This window comes from Heloderma suspectum, chromosome 4, assembly GCF_057233095.1.
Source record: "Heloderma suspectum isolate Gila_16-S chromosome 4, 16-S_ref, whole genome shotgun sequence".
Lineage (NCBI taxonomy): Eukaryota > Metazoa > Chordata > Lepidosauria > Squamata > Helodermatidae > Heloderma > Heloderma suspectum.
In genome coordinates, this window is record NC_139461.1 from 76,943,638 (window position 1) to 76,968,576 (window position 24,939).

A 24,939-nucleotide genomic window follows, 5' to 3' on the forward strand; every position below is an offset into this window, starting at 1 on the left:
GGGGGAAACTTCCTATTTCTCAGAAGAGAAGTGTCTGCCTGCAACTCATGGCCTCTGCAATGGAAGCTCTTTTCTACAATCCCAGATCGAGCGCGGTGTCGGTGTTAGAGCAGCAGGGGTGGGAAACGTGGTCTTCCTGATGAAGCTGGACTGCAGCTCCCATCAGCCCTGGCCCTTGGCTATGCTGGCTAGGGTTCATGGGAGTTGCAGTCCAACTGCACCTGAAGGGCCATGCTTTGGACTAGGACTGGGGAGACCAAAGTCCACTTAGTGACTTTGGGCCAGTCACTAAATCTCAGCCTAACCTACCTCATGGGGTGGCTGTGAGGACAAAATGGTCTGAGAGAAGAATTTTATATGCCATGCTGAGCTCCTTGGAGGATGGGTTGGATATCAATCTATGAGAGCAGCAAAGAGTTTTGTGGCACCTTAAATAAGCTCACAAAAGCTTATGCCAGAATAAATGTGTTGGTCTGTAAGGTATCTCAAGCCTCTTTTGTTGTTTTTGCTACAACAGACTAACACAGCTACCCTCTGGAAAATATATGAGAGTTGTTTATAATTCCTCATTTATTGGGGAAATTCACCTCAGTAATGGTTAGAAATACTCTATTACTATTTTATAAATAAAGCAATAAAATAGGTTCTTCCATTTTCATAGTGCATTAAGCTGCCTAGTACTCCTAACCTAGGTGTCTGATTCTGTTTGCTAGCAGCAGAAACGGGCCCCACCTTACCTGAGGCAGGCTTACAGAGGGAAAGCATTTGACCTCCATCACCTCTTCATGCTTTGTCTCACACAACGGACTTCACTGCATAATCATGCAAAGCGTACTCCAGTGGCATTACAAATTTGGCACGATCCTCCCACAATTCTGTTTTCAAAGACAGTTAAGAGAATAGTCTGACCTTGTGTAAGGCAGCCTCCTGTGTCCTACGACCCTTTTGTTGCTGTGGTTCCAGGGTGTTGCTTCCCCATTGGGCAATTCCAGTGGAGAAACGCTTTTTAAATTGCTAAACAAGCACTTTAAGACTTTTCTTTACACCAGGGGTGGAGAGCCTCAGGCCCAAGGGTCAAATCCAGCTCTCCTGGGGATGCCCATGTGGCCAGGCCTTTTCCTGGCCGCCGCCCCCTTCCCCTAATGGCCAATTATTTGGTGGTTCCCCAGAGTTTGCACTGTTTTTTCCCTGTTCTGAAAGGTTGAAATGCCTCTCCTAAGGCTTAGTGGCAGTAAGATCTGTAAGCTAAAATATGTTTGGTGTTTGACACCCCCACCCCCATTTTGCCTTTGGCCTCCCCCACCATTGCAATGCTTCCCGCCCCCCCAGCAGCTTCTGTAATTTTGAATTCAGCCCTCAGACTGAAATAAGTTCAACATCCCTGCTTTACTTTTACTTACACACGCACACACACAGTCCGTGATGCCCTGGCTTTGGGAACCCTTTCTTCAGTTTTCTTGATATTTTAATTCTTTAGAGCGTGTGCTGTCCCCCTTTTTGCACAAAGTTAAAGAGGGGGAAATGGCAGCATGCTTGTTCTCACTCCACGCCCCCAGGACCAGGCGTCAGAGGGGAAAATACCCTGTTTAACTCAGTAGCTTATACTCTGCCAGAGTGGTTCTCCAGGTTTTCTAGCACAGATATTTTGTAGATACTTTGTGGAGTTCTCTGACTGGAGATGTGAGCGATTACACTCAGAACCTTCTGTATTCAACACACGTGCAAGCATGTTCTGTGCTTTTCCACTGAGTTATGGTCTCCCCACACAACCACCCCAGGTCATACATTAAGAACAGAAGGAGGAGGGGAAGAAGACGGTGCTAGTTATCCTTAATTGCATCACTCAAAAATCAAAGCACTAGTCCTCAGAAGACTTTTGCAAATGCATTCTCATCAGCATTAGTGTGTTGGCAGGGGAGAGTATCACATTTTCCCACATATAAATTTTGTGTTTTGTTTTGACATAAAATGTGATCTTCTGCAACTGTAACACAACTTTGAGGGATGGTGTGGGCTGGAGGGGAAAAAAAATCAGTTTCCCCTCCTACCTCTTCCTTTAAAAAAAAAAAAAAAGCTCCCTGATGTCTGTATAAAGGCCAAACTACTCCAGGTCACACCTTCATCTCTAGCTTGCATGCATCTCAAAGTCACTCTGCAGCCCTCTACTCCACCCCTTCTTCCTTCATTGCTCCATCTCTTTCTTCCCACTCTTGCCTTTGGGCTCTTTTCCCCCACACCACTCCCTGTGCGTGGAACGACCTGCCAGTCTGCTCTACAAAGCGTCCTTTCTTCAATTACTCCTAAGGCATCTCTCCCAGCCTTTTTACCCGTCTTCTGTCTGCTTCCGTATAATCACAGCTTCGCAACCTCATATATTTCTCTCTCTTAATAAGGACTGTTTTTGCTTGCTACATAAAGGTCAATTTTATCTAATTCTGCTCTCATATATAACCATGTATTTATGACACGTTTGTAGTGCTAAGCTGGACTTTACAGTCTGCATTTGTCCACAAGTGAGGCAAGGAGAATTATGCCCCCAGATTTTCCAACACTCCTAGGCTGCTTTCACCATCGCCCTCAGCTGCTATGTGGACAGGGCAAAAGCTCCCTCACCACTGAAGGCTGTAATCTCACTGCTCTGCAGGAGTCTGTCACATCCACAAATAAGTACGAAGGGAGCCTATTCTCACTTTGCTGCTTGTGCTGGGACTTCCCCAATTTGCAGCTCTAGAAGTCAATACATGATGGCTAGTAAAGAAAAACAAAAACCACTGCTGCTACTCCATTATCATCAGTGTTATCTGTATATATGGGGTTAGAGGCAGAAGCTGCCTTCCTCAAGAGGAAGGAACCTGCAAGAGGAAGGGTTGGAAGTCATGGAAGGTCCCTCCACCTGATTTTTGGGGTTCTCTCTCACAGCTCACCCCATTCAGCAGGGTCTCCTGACTCTCCCTTTAGTATATTCAGGGGCTGGAGGCACTGCCATGGGAAGGACAGGGTAGGGGAATAGAAGGTTGCCAGTGCAGTTGATCCAGCTTAAAGCGGAGTCCCACTTAAGGGTTTAAAGAAAATGGTGAGACTGCAAAGAGTAGCTTGCGAAGGTTTCTTAAGATCCCTCGTTATATCTCAACATGACATTCCATGGCAAGGGCATTTTCACACAAAATACTTAAAACAACTCTTTATTAAGTTTCTAATGGGAATATAAAACCTGCCATGGCCACGATACTTTGTTGCATTCTAAGTACCGCTGCATCACTTTCTCTTCTGTGTAATTGTTAATGTTAGAGAGGCTCCCATGTAATTTAACCTTGACCTTTGAACAGTGTCAGGACCAGCCGTGGTGGGGCAGCTGCCATTTTTTATCCACGTGCCTCCTATGAAATGGGCTGGGGAAGAGGGGAGCTAAATCTTTTCCCCTCGTGCATCGTGGTGCTTCAAGTAGTTTTCTTCCTGGTCTGGTTAGTGGAGGTGAGTTGGGGAAAATTACTTGAAGCAACACAGTGCAACTTGGTGGTGGAGGAGGAGATGGTTTAGTTTTTCCTCAGACATGGGTTTCATTTCATTTTTTCTTTTAGACCCTCACCCCCTGCTTTGTGTATGAATGGAGCAGAAAGACGTATGTATATAAATATATGGAGTTATCCCAGCCCATTGAATTTGGCTCTCAGATTTTAAAACCATGTGGTTTATTTCATGCCCTTCGTTATTCTCAGGTGCAATTAAAAAACCCTACCTATTTAGGTACCTAACTAATATTTTTGAAAATCAAACCCCCTATATTTGAAACTTTTAAGGCCAGCTTCATCTATTACAGTAGCCTTGCGAAGACAGTAAAAAAACAAAACACATTCATGTCCACATGATGAAATGGTGGCGGCTCATGGTAGAGATCAGCCCCATTCTGTGTTAAACCTTCATGCCACGCTAACCCATTTCTGGCAGGTACCAGGGATGGCATGGGAATTAGCCACATACCTGGCTTGAGGAAATTGCCACTCTGTAGTACAGGTACACTATAGTCGAAATTTTACAAAGTAGCTGAAGTAGATTTTTTTAGGCATATTGTAACTTAACTATAGGGAAGAGACTCTTCCAATCAACCAACTCCAGTGCAGCCTAATCAAGGCCTAGTTAACATACCTGTGCCTTCTTGTCCAGAAGGATACAGACGGCATGTGGAATGCTTTTCCTTAGGCACTCATCCAGCCATCCCCAACCTGGTGCCCTCCAGATGTGTTGGGCTACATGTCCATCATCCCTAGTCAGCAATGGCCATGCTGGCTGGGAATGATGGGTGTTGTAGTTCAACATGTCTAGAGGGGTTGCCAGTGTGGGGAAGGCTAGCTTATGAACCCCTTTGATTCATCTATTTCTTTGTTAAAATCAGTTTTACCCCACCATTCTCTTGGCTGCTCTGGTATCCTCATTCTTTCTAACGATCAAAATAAAAAGGGAACCAAGCTCTTACAGGCATATTAAACTGACCCTACAATACCCCCTTGCAAAAGACTGGGCTGCAAATGTATAAAATGGGCTACAAATGAATAACTTCTCCCCCCTACCCCATTTAGAAGCAACTTTCCCATGTGATGGATGCTCATTCACATTTTACAGAGAAGGATTTGGCACCGACCAAAGCTACACAGTGCTCTCAGGGGTCAATGATACCCCATCAATGATCGTGCCCCAATCTTGTGCCAAGCATATACTACAATTATATGAGGATATCTACACCCGTCTCCATTATGACTCACCCAGCCAGTTCAGTTGGGCACAGATGATCATTATGGTGTGTGCATCTACATCCCCATCAGCTTTACACACAGAAGCCCGCAGCTCTCAGTAGGAGAAGAGCTGAGCACCACGGGGGCATGTTAACTAGCTGGTGTGTGAACAAGGCAGGCGGTAACGCTCAGGACAAGCAAGAGGCAAACTTGTCTATCATTGCCATGATTGTTAAGCTCTTTGGCCATTATAATGATGGAAGTAATGTTAAATAAATGAGTGGTAGCATCTGCTTTCCCGCCCCCCTCTCCATCAGACCTTGCACAGAGCAATGCAGACTGAAATGACCTCCTGTGTGGCAAAGTTGCAGTTTGACATGCTCTTGGTCAGGGTTTGGTCTCCACACCAATTATTGTAGCAGCTGCTTCAGGCTAGGCTGTTTAGCAAGCTCCATCTACTTAAAACACCGTCTGTTTTTCTTACCGCATGCACGCGCACACACCAAGCAGCACCTTTGTTTTTAGATCATTTTAAAAATCTAACCGTACTTTTGAAATAATCCAGAACCTCTGTTTTGCCATAGAGCTCTAGACATTTGCATCTTGCTAATAAAACATTTACAATGAAAATAAATGAACAAAAAAGGCTCCGGAGAGGGAGGTTCTGGAGGAAGAAGACCCCCCCTCCCAGCCTGAGATAAGAAATCTGGGGCAGAAAGGGACACACCAATTACTGCAGCTTGCACATGCATCTGTTGGCTGAAACCGGTTTAGCTGGCAGTTGCCCAAGGACAAATGCCAGAGGGCTGCTGACTCTCGGATGCCCTATGGTATTGTTCCTGGGTAAACCAGACTTCTTAAAATAGGCGCTCGGCATGACGGGAGATAAAGCTGTGCTCTTTAATGCCAGCTTCAGATCCTGGTGTTCTGCAAGCATCAATTAAAAATGCCCCGGTCTTGTTCTGCTTGCTTGCCAGAGGACAGGGTGGAATTTGCTTTCTTTCCATAACTCCTTAGATTGCTTTTTACGAGAGCGAAAGTTGGCATTTGCCTGCAGTGTGGCAGAGCAAGAGGGAGAAAAAAAACCCATTTTGCTTTCAGGCTGTTCCCCCCCCCCCACCACCTCTGTACAATATTACAGAGAAGTAAAGGTATTTGATCTGTTGACTTGGAGAGGTACTGCAAAGGGCTGGAAGTGCAGCTAATTTGCAGTGTGTTTTCAACCGCATTGGCTCTTTTTACTGAGGAGTTCACTCTAATAGCAGAGCCATGTCTGAGGTAATAATGCTGAAGCTTTAAACTAAACTGTGCAGGGAACGAGCGGTGGAGGTGGGGTGGGAGCTGCAGTTCTAACCTGGCCTCAAAAAACACATCTCATTAGCCAGGCCTCGCAAAGGAGACTCTGTACTGCAGTCATTTTACATATTTTGGCTATACTAGCCTGAGGCAAAGTTTTTAGGCAATTTCATAAAGCTGTCAGGGTAAGATGCTTGCTTTTGTTTGAATAAGGAATGCAAGAATAATCTCTTGAGCATCTATATTTTACTGAGACTGAGCAGCTTAAAGGAAATGTTGCACATGTCAAAGCCCAGCTTGTGGCAAAACATTAGTTCCATTCATTACACTAAACATTTGTGGGGAGTCCACCAGAGTAGTCCTGGTCTTCACAGCGACATACTCATGTGGAAAAATGTACAGCTAGTTCACACAGACAAATGACTTCTTTCCTTTGCCCCACCCCATGACAACTGTGTTGAACATGTGAATAGCGAGAGGGAGTGCGAGGAGACAAGCATAGCCCTTTCCTGTGATCATGGGCAGACTTTCTCTAGTCATTGAACTGGTTCACATGTAATGAAATCCCAGAGTACGGATTGAGTATGGGCTGTTGTTGAACTGTGGGTTGTCATTATGGGTAAACGCTGCACTATGGTTTAACTATGGGTTGTTAACCGCAAACAATCCAGGAAGAAAACTCATGATATGTTGTTAGATTGTGAACTCTGGGTTGTTTGTGGTTAACAACCCATAGTTAAACCATAGTGCAGGGTTTGCAGATAACAAGCCATGATTCAACGACAATCCATACTCAACCTGTACTCTGGGTTGTTGTTACATGTGCACCAGGTCATTGTGATCATAGAAATGGCGGTACCTGTCTCCATATAGACACTTGGTTAACACAAATATATTCTCCATATTTATTTTATTCGTTTACATTTGTATACCGCTCCAGATCGAAACAGATTCTGGAGTGGTTGCAATGAAAGATAGATTAAAAAAAAACAAAACCCACCATATTAAAAAATATATTTTTAAAAACAGTATACCAGTTGAAATCATGGCTGGTCAGTCAAGGAAGGCTTCCTGAAATAAAGATGTTTTCAGGAGGTGCAGAAAACAACACAATGTTGGCACTTGCCTCCGGAGGCGGGAAGTTCCATAGAAAGGGGGGCACCACACCGAAGGCTCTTCACCAGGTGGACTCCAATTGGGTCATCATCCATGCAGAACCACCAGGGCGATGCCATCTGATGACCTCAGTGACTGGGCAGGTAGGTAAGGCAGAAGGCGCTTTCTCAGGTGTCCTGATCCCAAGTTGTTTAGGGTTTTGTACACTAGTACTAAAATCTTAAACCTGGCCCAGTAGTGAATAGGCAGCCAGTGCAGTTCCCTCAGCAAAGAAGTTGCATGCTGAAAAGGGGCAGCTCCCGACAACAGCTGAGCTGCAGCATTCTGCACTAGCTCCAGCTTCCAGACCAGTCTTAAGGGCAGCCCCACATACAGCACACTGCAGTAATCCAGTCTTGAGGTTACTAGTGCCTGTACCACTGTGGCCAAGCTACAGCTATCGCTGTGGCTGGCAATCCAGCCGAAGCAGGCAAAAGGCACTCTGGGCTGCCATGGCGATGAGAGACCAAGCAGAATTAGCAGGGTTGCACTCTCCTTGACCTTCTCTCAGTGAAGGTCATCCATCAGGGAGACCAAGGCTGATTCAGTCCTATAACCAGGTCAAAACCCAGACTAGAATGAGTCTAGATCATCCGTATCGTCCAAGAGTGCCTGCAGTTACTCCACCACGACCCTCTCAAGTACCTTCCCTAAGAAAAGGGTATTTGCGACTGGGGAGTAGTTGTCAGCAAAGGAGCACAGGAGCACTTAAGCAAAGGAGATCGTTACCTTGTCGTGGTGCTGGAGCTTGAGCACCTCAGTGATGTCATGAGCTAAACTGTGAAGGGGCACCCAAGATAGGAAGGTCATGGCAGAGAGGTCAGACTAAATACGATCCCTGGGGAAGGAAACGGCAACCCACCCCAGTATTGTTGCCATGAAAACTAAATGGATCAGTACAACCAGAGATATGTCGGTATACCATCGGAAGATGGGACTCCCAGGTCGGAAGATGGTCAAAATGCTACTGGGGAGGAACAGAGGATAAGTTCAACTAGCCCCAGATGTGATGACGGAGCTAGCTCAAAGCCAAAAGGACGGCTAGCAGCCGATGGTGCTGGTGGTGAATGACAAATCCGATGTTCTAAAGATCAACACAACATAGGAACCTGGAATGTAAGACCTATGAGCCAGGGCAAATTGGATGTGGTTATTGGGGAGATGTCAAGATTAAATATAGACATTTTGGGTGTCAGTGAACTGAAAAGGACTGGAATGGGCCACTTCACATCAAATGACCACCAGATCTACTACTGTGGACAAGAGGACCACAGAAGAAATGGAGTAGCCTTCATAATTAATAATAAAGTGGCTAAAGCAGTGCTTGGATATAATCCAAACAATGACAGAACGATCTCAATTCGAATTCAGGGTAAGCCATTTAACATCACAGTGATCCAAATATACGCCCCAACCACAGATGCTGAAGAAGCAGAAGTAGATCAGTTCTATGAGGATCTGCAGCACCTACTGGATAGTATGCCAAAAAAAAGATGTTATTTTCATTACAGGAGACTGGAATGTTAAGGTGGGTAGTCAAACGACACCTGGAATTACAGGCAAGCATGGTCTAGGAGAACAAAATGAAGCAGGACATAGGCTGATAGAATTTTGCCAAAACAACTCACTGTGCATAACAAACACTCTCTTCCAACAACCTAAGAGACGACTTTATAAATGGACTTCACCAGATGGTTGACACAGAAATCAGATTGACTACATCCTTTGTTCCCTTCATGGATCACTGCCTTGTTGTGGCGAAGGGGCTTGTGTAACTCAGTGAAGCCATAAGCTATGCCGTGCAGGGCCACCCAAGACGGACAGGTCATGGCAGAGAGTTCTGACAAAATGTGGTCCACTGGAGAAGGAAATGGCAACCCACTCCAGTATCCTTGCCAAGAAAACCCCATGGAACGTATCACAAGGCTAAAAGATATGACGCTGGAAGATGAGCCCCTCAGGTCGGAAGGTGTCCAATATACTACTGGGGAAGAGCAGAGGGTATTTCCAAGTAGCGCCAGAAAGAGTGAAGCGGCTGGGTCAAAGCCGAAAGGACACTCAGCTCTGGATGTGTCTGGTGGTGAAAAGAAAGTCCGATGCTGTAAAGAACAATATTGTTTAGGAACCTGGAATGTAAGATCAATGAATCAAGGTAAGCTAGAGGTGGTCAAACATGAGATGGCAAGATTGAACATTGACATCTTGGGAATCAGCGAACTAAAATGGACAGGAATGGGCAAATTTAATTCAGGTGACCATCATATCTACTACTGTGGACAAGAATCCCTTAGAAGAAATGGAGTAGCACTCATAGTCAACAAAAGGGTGGGAAAAGCAGTACTGGGGTACAATCTTAAAAACGATAGAATGATCTCAGTATGAATCCAAGGCAAACCATTCAACATCACAGTAATTCAAGTCTATGCCCCAACAACTGATGCCAAGGAAGCTGAGGTTCTATGAAGACCTACAACACCTTCTAGAACTAACACCAAAAAAAGATGTCCTCTTCATCATAGGGGATTGGAATGCTAAAGTAGGAAGTCAAGAAATCACCGGGTTAACAGGCAGGCATGGCCTTGGTGCACAAAATGAAGCAGGACAAAAGCTAATAGAGTTTTGCCAGGAGAACACGCTGATCATAGCAAACACTCTTTTCCAACAGCACAAGAGGCGACTCATGACACATGGACATCACCAGATGGTCAATATCGAAATCAGATTGATTATGTCCTTTGCAGCCAAAGATGGAGAAGCTCTATACTGTCAGTCAAAACAAGACCTGGAGCTGACTGTGGCTCAGATCATGAGCTTCTTGTTGCAAAATTTTGGCTTAAATTGAAGAACGTAGGGAAAACCACTAACCATTCAGGTATGACCTAAATCATATCCCTGATGAATATACAGTGGAGGTGAGAAATAGATTTCAGGGATTAGACCTGATAGACAGAGTGCCTGAGGAACTATGGACGGAGGTCCGTAACATTGTTCAGGAGGCAGCAACTCAATCCATCCCAAAGAAAAAGAAATGCAAGAAAGCCAAGTGGCTGTCTGATGAGGCTTTACAAGTAGCTGAAGAAAGAAGGGAAGGGAAAAGCAAGGGAGAAAGGGGAAGATATATCCAACTGAATGCAGAGTTCCAGAGAATAGCAAGGAGAGACAAGAAGGCCTTCTTAAATGAACAATGCAAAGAAATCGAGGAAAACAATAGAATGGAAAAGACTAGAGATCTCTTCAAGAAAATCAGAGATCTCAAGGGAACGTTTTGTGCAAAGACGGGCATGATAAAGGACAAAGAAGGCAGGGACCTAACAGATGCAGATGAGATTAAGAAGAGGTGGCAAGAATACACAGAAGAACTATACAGGAAAGATCTGAATGTCCCTGATAGCCATGATAGTGCGGTCACTGAACTTGAGCCGGACATCCTCGAGAGTGAAGTCAAGTGGGCCTTAGGAAGCATTACTAACAACAAAGCTAGCGGAGATGACAGTATTCCAGCTGAGCTATTTAAAATCCTAAAAGATGATGCTGTTAAAGTGCTGCATTCAATATGCCAACAAATTTGGAACACTCAACAATGGCCGCAAGACTGGAAAAGGTCAGTTTACATTCCAATTCCAAAGAAGGGCAATGCCAAAGAGTGTTCAAACTACCACACAATTGCACTCATTTCACATGCCAGCAAGGTGATGCTCAAAATCCTACAAGCTAGGCTTCAGCAGTATGCGAACTGAGAACTACCGGAAGTACAAGCTGGGTTTCGAAGAGGCAGAGGAACTAGAGATCAAATCGCCAACATTCGCTGGATCATGGAGAAAGCAAGAGAATTTCAGAAAAACGTCTATTTCTGCTTCATTGACTACATTAAAGCCTTTGATTGTGTGGATCACAACAAACTGTGGCAAATTCTTAAAGTGATGGGAGTACCAGACCACCTTACCTGTCTCCTGAGAAACCTGTACGAGGGTCAAGAAGCAACAGTAAGAACCAGACATGGAACAACCGAGTGGTTCAAAATTGGGAAAGGAGTACGACAAGGCTGCATATTGTCACCCTGCTTATTTAACTTATATGCAGAGTACATCATGAGAAACGCCGGGTTGGATGAATCACAGGTAGGAATTAAGATTGCCGGGAGAATTATCAACAACCTCCGATATGCAGACGATACCACCCTAATGGCAGAAAGCGAAGAGGATCTCAAGAGCCTCTTGTTGAGGGTGAAAGAGGTGAGTGCAAAAGCTGGTTTGAAACTCAACATTAAAAAACCGAAGATCATGGCATCTGGCCCCATCACTTCCTGGCATATAGAAGGGGACGAAATGGAAGCAGTGACAGATTTTACTTTCTTGGGCTCCAAGATCACGGCAGACGGTGACTGTAGCCACGAAATTAAAAGACGCTTGCTCCTTGGGAGGAAAGCTATGGCAAACCTAGACAGCATAGTAAGAAGCAGAGACATCACCTTGCCGACAAAGGTCCGTCTAATCAAAGCTATGGTTTTCCCAGTAGTAATGTATGGCTGTGAGAGCTGGACTATAAGGAAGGCTGAGCACCGAAGAATTGATGCTTTCGAACTGTGGTGCTGGAGAAGACTCTTACGAGTCCCCTGGACTGCAAGGAGGTCAAATCAGTCCATCCTAAAGGAAATCAACCCTGAGTGCTCATTGGAAGGACAGATACTGAAGCTGAAGCTCAAATATTTTGGCCACCTAATGCGAAGAGAAAACTCTCTGGAAAAGACCCTGATGCTGGGAAAGACTGAAGGCAAAAGGAGAAGGGGACGGCAGAGGATGAGATGGCTAGATAGCATCACCGATGCAATGAATATGAACTTGAGCACACTCCGGGAGAAAGCGCAGGACAGGAAGGCCTGGCGTGCTATGGTCCATGGGGTCACGAAGAGTCGGACACGACTGAACGACTGAACAACAACAACAACCTCCTTTGTAGCCAAAGGTGGCAGACATCTATGCAGTCAGTAAAAACAAGATCTGGAGCTGATTGTAGTTCAGATCACGAACTTCTTATTGCACAATTTAGAATCAGACTAAAGAGAATAGGGAAGATCCACAGATCAGTTAGATATGAGCTCACGAATATTCCTCATGAATATGCAGTGGAGGTGAAGAATAGATTTAAGGGACTAGATTTAGTAGATAGAGTCCCGGAAGAACTATGGACAGAAGTTCGCAACAGTGTTCAGGAGGTGACAACAACAAACGTCCCAAAGAAAAAGACAACCAAGAAGGCAAGATGTCTGTCTGCTGTGACACTGGAAGCAGGCCAAGAAAGAAGGAAAGCAAAAGGCAACAGTGATAGGGGGAGATATGCCCAATTAAATGCAAAATTCCAGAGGTTATCCAGAAGAGATAAGGAATTATTTTTAAACAAGCAATGTGCGGAAGCGGAAGAAGATCATAGAATAGGAAGGACAAGAGACCTCTTCCAGAAAATTAGAAACATCAGAGGTAAATTCCAGGCAAAAATGGGTATGATCAAAAACAAAGATGGCAAGGAGCTAACAGAAGCAGAAGAGATCAAGAAAAGGTGGCAAGAATATACGCAAGATCTGTATAGGAAGGATAATAATATTGGGGATAGATTTGACGGTGTGGTCAGTGAGCTAGAGCCAGACATCCTGAAGAGTGAGGTTGAATGGGCCTTAAGAAGCACTGCTAATAACAAGGCAGCAGGAGATGACGGTATCCCAGTTGAACTGTTTAAAATCTTGCAAGATGATGCTGTCAAGGTGATGCATGCCGTATGCCAGCAAATTCAGAAAACACAAGAATGGCCAACAGATGGGAAAAGATCAACTTATATCCCCATACCAAAAAAGGGAAGCACCAAAGAATGTTCAAACTATCGAACAGTGGCACTTATTTCACATGCCAGTAAGGTAATGCTCAAGATCTTGCAAGGTAGACTCCAGCAATTCATGGAACGAGAATTGCCAGATGTACAAGCTGAGTTTAGAAAAGGCAGAGGAACTAGAGACCAAATTGCCAATATCCGCTGGATTATGGAGAAAGCCAGGGAAACATCTATTTCTGTTTTATTGACTATTCTAAAGCTTTTGACTGTGTGGATCATAACAAATTGTGGCAAGTTCTTGGTGGTATGGGGATAACAAGCCATTTTGTCTGCCTCCTGAGGAATCTGTATAACGACCAATTAGCAACGGTAAGAACAGACCACGGAACAACGGACTGGTTTAAGATTGGGAAAGGAGTACGGCAGGGTTGTATACTCTCACCCTACCTACTCAACTTGTACACAGAACACATCATGCGACGTGCTGGGCTTGATGAAGCCAAGGCTGGAGTTAAAATCACTGGAAGAAACATTAACTATCTCTGATATGCAGATGATACCACTTTGATGGCTGAAAGCGAGGAGGAGCTGAGGAACCTTATGGCGAAGATGAAAGAAGAAAGTGCAAAAGCTGGGTTGCAGTTAAACCTCAACAAAACCAAGATTATGGCAACCAGCTTGATTGATGACTGGCAAATAGAGGGAGAAAATGTGGAGGCAGTGACAGACTTTGTCTTTCTAGGCGCAAAGATTACTGCAGATGCTGACTGCAGCCAGGAAATCAGAAGACATTTACTTCTTGGGAGGAGAGCAATGACAAATCTTGATAAAATAGTGAAGAGCAGAGACATCACACTGACAACAAAGGTCTGCATAGTTCAAGCAATGGTATTCCCTGTAGTAACCTATGGCTGCGAGAGCTGGACCATAAGGAAGGCTGAGCGAAGGAAGATAGATGCTTTTGAACTGTGGCGCTGGAGGAAAATTCTGAGAGTGCCTTGGACTGCAAGAAGATCAAACCAGTCCATACTCCAGGAAATCAAGCCAGACTGCTCACTTGAGGGAATGATCTTAAAGGCAAAACTGAGGTACTTTGGCCACATCATGAAAAGACAGGATACGCTGGAGAAATTGCTGATGCTAGGGAAAGTGGAAGGCAAAAGGAAGAGGGGCCGACCAAGGGCAAGATGGATGGATGATATTCTGGAGGTGATGGACTCGACCTTGGGGGAGCTGGGGGTGGCGACGGCTGACAGGAAGCTCTGGCGTGGTCTGGTCCATGAAGTCATGAAGAGTCGGAAACGACTGACCGAATAAACAACAACAAGTAGTTGTGAAGTGCCATTGGGTCCAGTGTAGGCTTCTTCAGGAGAGGTCGCACTACTGTCTCCTTAAGGACAGCAGGAACCACCCCTTCACGCAGTAATGCATTTACCACTCCCTAGACCCACCCAGTAATGCCCCCCTGTGCTAGCTTTTATTAGGCAGGAGGGGCAAGGATGGAGAGGGTGCATGGTTGGTCCCATTGCTGCGAGCACCTTGTCCACATCATCAGGCCAACGCAAGTGAAACTGATCCCACAAAACCGAGCAGATGGTGGTGTCAGATACTTTGACTTGAACTGTGCTAACAGTGTCAAGTCTGAGGACAAAATCATTTGTCTCTGCAGCAAAGTGCAACACAGAAAGGTCACAGTGGGTCCTTGAGGGGACCAGGGCCCTATTCACTGGGGAGGGTGTTAGCAGCCTCTGGACCACCCAAAAGAGCTCTGCTGGATGGCTACTTGAGGATGCAACAGAGGCAGCTAAATAAGCCTTCATGGCTGCCCGCATGGCCACGCAATAGGTGCGACTACATGCTCTACGGCATCCTTGATTATCTTAACTTTGAGTCTTACATCATTTGTGCCCTAGCTGACATCCAGCCCGTTTCATTGACCACAGTTCCCCAGTATACGAAGGAGCAGAGTGGGCTCTGCACCCCTGTAGAAGCACTCAGGTGCAATCAAGTCAATGGCCCTCTGCATCTCACTGTTCCACAGTGAGACAAGGGCCTTGGTTGGATCACCAGCTCTCTCACCTGGAAAATTTCCAGGAGTGTTCAGGAATCTATTGCATTCCATCAGTCTCCTGCAGGAGAAAAATAATGCTGTGAGTTTAAATCTCATCAGGAAATGGTCTGACTGTGACAATGGGTTTACTTGGGGGACCCCGCCGCCGCCGCCTTCTCAGACTAATCTCACAGTTTACAGCAAAGACAAGATCAAGGGTATGCCTTGCTTCATGTGCTGGGCTGATGACAAATTGAGACAACCTCATAGTTGTCATGGAAGCCATGACATCCTGAGCCAGGGCTCTAGAGAAAGCTGCAGAATGAAAATTAAGGTCACCCAGAACCACCATCCTGGGTTCCTCCAGCAACTCACTTGAGACCACCTCTGCCATCTTGGTTGCTGGGTAGCGGGGTGGGCAGTACACCAACAGCATCCCCAATATGGGAGAAGAGGAGAAAGACAGTCACTTACTCACATGTGCAAACTGGTCCCAAACACAGGAAAGGGTTGATCACACAAAGGAATTAAAAATACACATCTGCAAGGGAGCGTTATCTGAGGAAGAGCGCTCACATGGGGAAATGTGCCTCTGAACCACTGGGTGAGAGACTAATAATACAAACATATATTTCTTTGAGGGGTCACGGTGGCTTAGTGTTTAAGACACTGAATTGCAGACCGGATGGTCGGCAGGACAGCAGTTCGAGACCTGAGTGCTGCGTGACAGAGTGAGCTCCCGTCTTCAGTCCCAGCTTCCGCCAACCTAGCAGTTCGAAAGCAAGAAATTGCAAGTAGATAAATAGGTACCTCTTCGGTGGGAAAGGTAACAGCGTTCCATGCACCTCGTTCAGTCATGCCGGCCACATGACCACGGAAGCGTCTTCGGACAGCGCTGGCTCTTCAGCTTAGAAATGGAGATGAGCACCACACCCTAGAGTCGGACACAACTGGTTGGGGACACTTTTACCTTTTTACCTTTTATATTTCTCAACTTCCCCTCACTCCGAACACTTCAGTCCTTGCCAATGCTATCCATGTCACAGTTGCAGTGGTTGCGCCGAACTACCGCTTCTCAAAAAGAAGGAATAAAATTTTCCCTCATTCCATCCACCCTCAGGCCGAGCAAGGGCTTATCATAGAATAGTAGGGTTGGAAGGGGCCTACAAGGCCATCGAGTCCAACCCCCTGCTCAATGCTGGAATCCAAGTCAAAGCATCCCTGACAAGTGGCTGTCCAGCTTCATCTTGAATGCCTCCAGTGTGGGAGAGCCCACTACCTCCCTAGGGAATTGGTTCCATTATTGTATTGCGCTAACAGGAAATTTTTCCTGATGTTCAGCTGGAATCTGGCTTCCTGTAACTTGAGCCCATTATTCCGTGACCTGCACTCTGGGCTGATTGAGAAGAGATCCTGGCCTTCCTCTCCATGACAACCTTTCAAGTACTTGAAGAGTGCTATCATATCTCCCCTCAGTCTTCTCTTCTCAAGGCTAGACATGCCCAGTTCTTTCAGTCTCTCCTCATAGGGCTTTGTTTCCAGTCCCCTGATCATCTTCATTGCCCTCTCCAGTTTGTCTGCATCCTTCTTGAAGTGTGGTGCCCAGAACTGGACACAGTACTCCAGATGAGGCCTAACCAGTGCTGCGTAGGGGGGAACTAGTACCTCACAGGATTTGGAAGCTATGCTTCTATTAATGCAGCCCAAAATAGCATTTGCCTTTTTGCAGCCCCATCACATTGTTGGCTTATCTCATTGTTGGCCCATCTTATCTCAGTTGAACAAATTGAAGCCTTTCACAAAGGGGTATGGTTGTTCTGTGGATGGGGAAGTAGATTTGTAGGAAGAGGGGAGAGCTTATGAAAGGGAAAAGCTGATACCAAGTTAAAAAAACGAACAAACCCTGACAATGGCAATTGCCTCAGGTTTCCATAATGACAAGCAGGACCCACAACAATATGTTGTGGTGTGGAGTGTTTCTGTTCAGGAGTTTGAGCCTGCCAGCCGCTCCATGCCGTCTCCCACCCATGCCTGGTGTCCCATAGTTCCCCCAACAGGTCAGTCAAGCATTCATTCCATGCCCACTGAACTGGTTTTGTTTGGGAGCGGGCAATTGCCCCCGGGTTTTTTTTTTCTATTTTTTCTTTGCCCTTCTGCAAAATTGGCCAACTCCTCCCCTTTTGTGCAGGGATGGTACTGCTTTGGCCACATGAGGAGCTACACAGAGGAAAGGGGTCTTTGGGTAGTTTAAAAGGGCAACTAGGACCAGACAATCAGCAGGCTACCCCCCTCCATTTAAAGAGAATGCAGCCTGAAGCAGCCTTTCCTCTTCAGACTCGCTGGACATCCCCGCTGCATTGGCACTGGCCACTCCCCACTGCTGCTTCCTGGCCTGGCTGAGGGCTAGCCTGTGTCCTTGCTTCCTGTCCTTTTCAATCATTTGTGTTGCAAAGACAGCTCAGCAGACCCCTGGGGCCTCCCCTCAGGGCCTCCCTCTTACTGGAACCAGCTTCTGCCACTTTAATGACAGCCTTCAACCTTGCCTCTCTTCTTTCCCCTCCCTCCTTTGAAGTTCCTCAGGCTTCAACCATACACAGCCATTTAAACCAGGTTCACAGTCTTAGGGCTTAACAGCCAGTCCACCAAGGATTCACTAGGCCTGTCCACCACAGTGCTGCCCATCTCTGCCAGTGCTTATACAGAGAGGCTGCCTGTAATGAGCAGTTTCTAAGCATTGTGCCCATTTTAGTAACTACACGCAAAAGAGCTGTAGAATTCCACAGTCAAGCCTTGTCCCCAGCCACTAAAGACTCTGGACACAAGTGTTTGCAACAGGAATGAATATAATCTATTACAAGGAAACACTGCCATGGGTAAATGTGATGCCTGATGCGTTTCAAGTTGCCTGATGCCTTTCAAGTTATTTTCTCTTGCTTGGAGACAATAGTCCAGCTGTCCTCAACCTGGTACCCTCCAGAAGTTTTAGACTACAACTCCCATCCGCCCTAGGCAGCATGGACAATGATCAGGAATGCTAGGAGTTACAGTTTAAAACATCAGGATGGCACCAGGTCGGGGAAGGCTCCGTAATCCCCACAACAGTCCTGTAAGGCAAGCTAATATTTTTATTATTGTAGTTCTAATGCAGCGGTGGGGAACCTGTGGCCCTCCAGATGTTGGACTACAACTCCCATGCTCACCACTGGCCATGCTGGATGGAACTGATGGGAGTTGGGAGTCCCAACCCCAGCTGGAGGGCCTCAGGTTTCCCACCCCTGTTCTAATGGGAGCTGACAATACAGCAGCCTAGTGCGGCTGCAGTAAGATTTGAACCATCTCTCAACCTAGGAGGCTGAAACCGAACTGTGGAAGGGGACGACTGGGAAACGGTCAACATGGAGCCTAGTGATAGGAGGGGCTCAATAGTGACCAGAGGCAAGGTAAGGCAGGGCAACTGCATCTTTTAATAGTTTCATATTAGAGGGATGCTAGACGGTGCACTGGTATTCCCCATAGTAACCTCTGGCTGCGAGAGCTGGACCATAAGGAAGGCTGAGCGAAGGAAGATAGATGCTTTTGAACTGTGGTGCTGGAGGAAAATTCTGAGAGTGCCTTGGACTGCAAGAAGATCAAACCAGTCCATACTCCAGGAAATAAAGCCAGACTGCTCACTTGAGGGAAGGATATTAAAGGCAAAACTGAGGTACTTTGGCCACATCATGAGAAGACAGGACACCCTGGAGAAGATGCTGCTGCTAGGGAAAGTGGAAGGCAAAAGGAAGAGGGGCTGACCAAGGGCAGGATGGATGGACGATACTCTGGAGGTGACAGACTCGACCTTGGGGGAGCTGGGGGTGGCGACGGCCGACAGGAAGCTCTGGCGTGGGCTGGTCCATGCAGTCACGAAGAGTCGGAAGCGACTGAACGAATAAACAACAAGAAGGTGCACCGTGACGGGAAGAGGCAGGGGGAACTGCGTCTACAGCAGGCACCTTCGCTACACAGTTACAGAAGCAGCACCCCCTGTCCTCCTTCGCTTCTGATTAGCCTGGGCAGCAAAAGAGTTAGCTAGCAATTTTTAATAATTTTTAATTAAATTAAATTTTAATTAATTTTTTTAATTTTTAATTTAATTTAATTTAAATTTAATTATTAATAATTTTAAATAATGTAGCTCAGTGTAAATTTGTATAATAGGTACTCCTATGTATTGATTCTCCACTTGGTTTTACCTCCAGACAGGCTAAACATAGCTGTAGCTGGAAGTGGTAGCAACAACTTCCAACATCAACGCCTTTGATCAGCCTAACAGAATAACACTCTTGATGGAGATTTCTAACTGTTATTAAGAATGCTCCTATTCCGCCGGATTTGTGCTCTGAATTGGTTCCCATCAGCAACAATGGGAATGTCCCTTAGAACAAGTTCACTGGACACACATGAATAAAACCAAGTATGCAAATGGCATCTTTCATGTCCCTCTTTGTAAGACAGGCTCACTTTGGAAAGCAGCAGTCACTTCAGTGGCTTCAACAAGTCATACTTTATCATTCTTAACCTTAGGCAGCAGGTGTCGAGGGAAACAAAGTTTCCCAGGACAGGACAAAATTACAATTTTGTCGATTAACGCTGCATCTGTGGCCGCCATCTCTCCCTGCCTTGCTCTGACCGCTACTGGCACCAAGGCACAGAGTTAGGCAGGGCTCACCACACTAAGCCAAGTCACAGCCATGGATTCTCTAGAGCAGTTAGGGGAGGGCAACAGATCCACTTTTTAAAAAATCCAAAAGCCACAGTTGGGCAATACCCTTTATCAGGATGAATGAAAATTCCACAGAACTGTGCAAGCTTTCAAGATCTTCAGAACTCTTCATCAGACTAGATGGTACACAAAAAGCAGGGGGTAGGAGAAGAAACAGCAAAGGCACTTTTTGGACTTTTCTGTTTCCTCATCCCCCCTGCTTTTTGCACCATCTTGCCTGATGAAGAGGTCTGGAGAACTTGGAAAGCCTGCACAATTTTGTGAAATTTTGGTTCGTCCTAATAAAGGCATTGCCAAACTCTGGATGTTGGTTTTTTGTTTAATTCCCCCATGGACCAGCACAGCTTTGTTTTTGTTTTTAATGTACTTTAAAAGTTACTTCGTCATATTGCCCATTTTGTCTCTAAGGCAGGTAGTACTCCCTTGACACTTCAACAGATTCCTCATAAGACAAGGTAATGATTAACCCCATTTTACTGGAACATAGGATGTGACAGTGACTTGCCTGAGACCATATCTGAGCTGGACACACATGATCTACCAAGATGCAGCGCTGAGCCATGTTCTTACAGTTGAATCTGCTTGGAGAGATACAACCCAAAGCTTCAGTGATGCTGTGCTCCCACCAAACCCATGATGTGCAAATTAGAATGTGCTCCCACAGAAGAATCATTAAGTTTGTGTTGTTAAGGACCTGAGGGAGAAAGGAAAAGATTTTTGCCAGTGGCAAAGTTTCCAGCATTAGCTAATGAATGTTTATAAAGTACTTTGCATATATAGTACCTTTTATCAGAGGATCTCTGAGTATTAGATTTATCTGGAAGGCCTGAGGCCTATGCGTGCGCGCGCACACACACACACATACACACACACATACGCACACAGAGCACAAAGTGCAGGCAGTTCCCACTGAGTTTTAAATTTTGATCACATCTGTATTATATGCAAAACAGATTTTGTTAAAGCCAAAAGGATGCTAGCAGGATTTTAAAAAAATCACATAAAAACAATAGCATTTGCCAGGGAAGTGAAAGGAAAGGCAGTGAATGATAAGCGTGTGTGTGTCCATGTGCTGATGGCTGGAGCAAAGGGATGGATAGTTGAATACTGAAGCTTCTGTTCCCCTTAAAACACTTCTGTGGTAAAGGGAAGGGGAAAACACTCCTCATGCAAGCCAGCAGCAGAGTCTAATGCAGCCTTCCCCAACTTGGTGTCCTTCAGATGTCCTGGACTACCACTCGCATAATTTCTGGCCAACATGGCCAATGGCCATACTGGCAGGGAACTATGGGAGTGGCTGTCCAGCACATCCGGAGGACACCAAGTTGAGGAAGGCTGGTCTACTGTGTATGAATGCTTGAAGGAAGAACTAGTAACTCAGCCATTTCATCCCTCGTCATCCTCTAACGATCAGTTGTAACAGCACAGGCCCAGCACTTTCTGTTCTAGATTGGATGTATTGCTACATTAAAGAACAACCACCTGGGAAAGTACACAAACACACTAATGTTGGAAGGTTCCGCAAAACAAGAGGATCGACGTTGGCAGAGAGGCGAATGTCCGCACTTGTGAACAACGGAAAAATGAAATGAACCCATTTGTGTACTTCTGAAGCACCCCCAGATATATATTTTTTAAAGGTCGCAAATGGAAAAATTGCACAGGAAAGGGGTAGTAATTGGGGCAGAGCAGGAAGCTGGAAACGTTTCCCTCTGTAGGGACTAGGATATGAGAGGGGTTGTTCCGCAAAGAACACTGGGATACGAGCAGGGAGCAAGCTGGAGGACTAAAGGGGGAAAAAGCCACAGCAAGCTGCAGAGTGCCCAACTGTCTGTCAGGAGTAATGGGTTAGGGAACAAACAACCCAAAAACTGTGGCTAATTTCCAGGGTGGCTTATCATGACGTGCAAACTCACCCTTTAGCTCTGTAAAGTCCCAATGACTACAGCAGAACTTGAAGACAGAAATATCCTTATGAGGAAAGACTCAACCTCCTTTTGAACCACATGGATGTAAAACCAATCTTCCCAAACCTGATGCCCTCCAGATGTTTTGGACTTCAGCTCCCATTGGCAGGATGGCTAATGGTCAGGAATGCTGGGAGATTAAGTCCAAAACATGTAGAGGGATACCAGGATTCTGCCTCTGAACAGGATTCCATTTAGCTATTGTGGCCAATAACTGTTTATAGACTGATCCTCCAATCTCTTTTTAAAGCCAACCACCATTATGTCTTTCAGCAGCAAATTTCATACAATAATTGTGCTATGTGAAGTACTCTCTGCTATCTGTCCCAATTCTCCTCCCAGTCAATGTCACTGGGTAAACCAATGTTCTAATTTTACAAGAGGAAGAAAAAGACTTATTCATTTTCTCCACACCATGCATAAAGGTTAAGAAAACCCATCCCTACTGGAACTAGAATCTTCCATTGTTCAAAATCTGGGTAGCCATGTTTAACTCTGCAACATAAAAATCTGTGTTAACCTCTATGTCCCTTTGCCTGCAAAACAATCACCCGCAAAACTATAAAAATTAGCATGGGACAGAACAATTCACCTGAGTGTGGGAAACCCAGGTTCAACTATCCGCTCAGGTAGAAAGCACATTAGACACCCATGGGCAAATCACACTCAGCTTAGCTTACCCTGCAGAGTTGTTGTGAAGCTAAGAGGCCGGCTAGAGTGCCCTGGAGGAAGGGCAGGATCACAAGTAAAGCTACCAAATGAGGAGCAGCTAGGCATGTTCATGTACTACAGGCTGCCTGTGGGTGTTATTTATACCTTGTGTTCCTTAGATGTGAATAATTCATTTGGGTAATAAGCAGTCTTTGAATCTATGCTTGTCCCCTCCCTGGCCAAGACAGTATGAACTCAGCGGCACCTTACCTGTAACAGGGAAAGATAACGACCTGTATCAGCCAAGCTGCCGCGTTCCCCATTCATTTACAGCTTTCCAAATCCTGGTGGAAGCAGATGTTGCAGCATTGTGCCTCAGGCTGCTGCAAGAAACCTGGGTCTGCCGCTAAGAGCCAACTCCCACATGGGAATGAGCTGCTACATTGTCAGCCAGAGATTTCAACCCTGCATCTGTCAGAGCCCAGCTGCTGGTGATTTCTGTTGCAATGGCAAGGAAGGAACGCTTTGTATCAAGACCAGGGTAGAGTGATACCCTGTTCTTGATTGTGAGTGCACTGTCTGGTAGTCGCTCAGTATTTGAGAGGCATGTCCAACCCCCTACCACAACTGTACCTTTGAGCTTATTCATCCCCCCAGCCCTGTTCCAATCAGGACATTGGCACTTACCATGAAGGGCCTCCAAGTGCATCTTGCATAGGACCCTAGAGATCAGAGGGGTCAGGGGAAAGGCATACACAAGGGGGGCAGGTTGACATTGGGGCATTTGTCAAGTCTGCTCCCTCTGCTGGGTATCTCAAGAACTGCTGGGTCTCGTGGTTGGCTGGAGTGGTGAAGAAGTCCAGGCAGGATAAGGGAGCCGAACCTGTTCTGGATTGTTATGAAGGTGTCAGGTTCCATTCTCCTAGCTTGAAGGCCCGGTGGCTGAGCCAGTTTGCTATGGAGTCCACAATCCCTTTAACATGTTGAGCCGAGAGTGACCGTAGGTTGCTTTTGGCCCATGACAGGAAGCAGCATCCACATTCCAGTGTTTGAACCATAGGCAGTGCCTGGCTACCACACTGGCTAGCTGGTGGAGAACTGTAGAGAGTCTAAGGTATGAAGGCAATGACCTTATGGGCCTGAGAGCTAAATTCAGGCATTTTTCTTCTGAGTGTCTCAGGGGGACATCTCCATCATTGGATATAATGGCCTTTTCAGTAGTACGGCAACTACAGGGGCATCCACCAAGGGAATCTTTATCTATTTATTTTTATTTAGTACATTTTGAATCTAGTCTTTAGACCATCCACTGCCTGGTGCTCAAGGGTACAGAACCTTTGAGCAAAATGGTTAGATTTTCTGCTGCTTAGGGGAGTGGCCCACCCAGGTTTAACAATTCTTTAAAGGGGCACTGGAAAATACATGACCTTCTGCGGAAGTCTGGTTTTGGGGAAGTCTGAAACTCTTCAAGGTTGCTGGATCCTCAGCGGCAGGATGCTAAACCTAGGGAGGACATTGCTTTGGATAACAGAGTTATAAAGTCAGAGTCATTGAACAATCTTCTTCTGCATTGGATTCATCAAACCGTTTGTCGGGAAGGTAAGAGGCGCGTCTTCTGGTCACAGGGGCTCAGCTGCAGCCATTCGGGATTTAGGAGGAATTTTGCCTTTTGGGAGGTGGTAAGGATCAGGGGAATCAAATATATCCTTCAGATAAATGAAGGTGAGAAAGTGTGAGGTATTTGGTTCCAAAAGATTTAGGGCCCTTCCCTCCTTTACTACTTCTTGTCAGGGTTGGATCTGAGCCCATAGAGTCTCAAAGTAGCTCTGATTCTGAGGAGATAGAGTCCGTGGGAGAGGAACCCCCTCAGGTTTCAGAGGCGCAGCTGGAGGGCTCAGGAGACTACAGGGGCATTCCTGATGCTTCTATTGCATGCTTACTCTACTGTACTAAGTTCTTTCAGAAAAAGCAAGCAGGGCATTCAAAAGCAGAGAGAGCTTGGCCAGAAGGAGTCCCCACGGAAGCCATTACCTGAGACTGGGAGCTTTGGAGAAGCAAAACTGCATCACCGTTCCCTTCAGAACCTTATTCTGGAGCAGAGAGGGCCTCAACCTGGTGTTATCCTTTTGTGTCTTGTGGTGGTTGCCACTGTTATTGTTCTCCAGATTGCTTACAGAAAATGGTGCCAAACCTCCAGCATCCTGGGAGTTTGAGCAGGCTGCTAAACTGGCAAGAGGGCCCAGACCTCAACCTTCTGCTAGGCAGGTACTGCGGCAGAACAAAAGTCCAATTTCTCTCTTGCAGCAACGTCTGGAATTAATGGAAACCACTTGGGAGCCATTAGAGCTTGTAGCAGCAGTAGCAGAGCTCGGGCAGGGGGATGACTCATTGATTGGGTTTGGACGTCATGATAACCCAAGATGGGTTAAATAAACAATGACTGCTTATTTAACCCATTGCTGGTTATCGTGTCGTCTGTCAAGAATGTTTTCATCCACGATAGCTTATTTG